Below are 703 nucleotides of genomic sequence, written 5' to 3'. Positions count from 1 at the left end.
TAATACCTGGTTTATGCTTCGGTCTTAATCCTAAAATCCTAAAATTCAGCCAATAGGTCTGCCAGTCTTAATTGGTCCTAACTGAAATCTGTATTCCATTGGTTAAATTTTAGGATTTTAGGATTAAGACCGAAGCATAAACCAGGCATAAGTAATGTCTTAAGACAGTTAAGGCTATCACACGTACAAAAATTTTAGTCGTAATTGTAAGGCCGTAGCAAATCGGCAAATCGGCCAATCACAGTCGAGCTTTTAAAAGCGCGAAATCTTAATTTTGATTATGATTGGTCGGTTTGTTTGCGACCTTACGATTCCGACTAAAATTTTTGTACCTATGATGGCCTTTAAGACGTTAATGCGGCCCTCTGATTGGTTCATGACATCTCAAGACTGACTTTAATAGTGTTTTTGGTCCGGCCAGGTTTGTACCAACCTGGGTTGGATTAATGGCACTTTGTGCTCTCCTATTGGTAGAACGTCAACCAATAGGAAAGATTAATCCAACCAGGTTGGATGTAAATCCGATCGGGCCGAAAACACTATTATAAGGCCGGAATCAGACGCATTGAATATTGAGATTGTAGATTGAAAGATTGAAATTTAACCAATCAAAACAATAGGAGCTAAAATTTCTTTGTCCTTACTGGTCAAATTTCAATCTTCAATCTTCAATCTCAATCTTCAACGCGTAGTCTGATTCCGG

Source organism: Mycetomoellerius zeteki, unplaced genomic scaffold (assembly GCF_001594055.1).
Source record: "Mycetomoellerius zeteki isolate Tzet28-1 unplaced genomic scaffold, Tzet1.0 scaffold223, whole genome shotgun sequence".
In the NCBI taxonomy this organism is placed as follows: Eukaryota; Metazoa; Arthropoda; class Insecta; order Hymenoptera; family Formicidae; genus Mycetomoellerius; species Mycetomoellerius zeteki.
The sequence above is the reverse complement of the archived record's forward strand: the minus strand, read 5'-3'. Positions refer to the sequence as shown.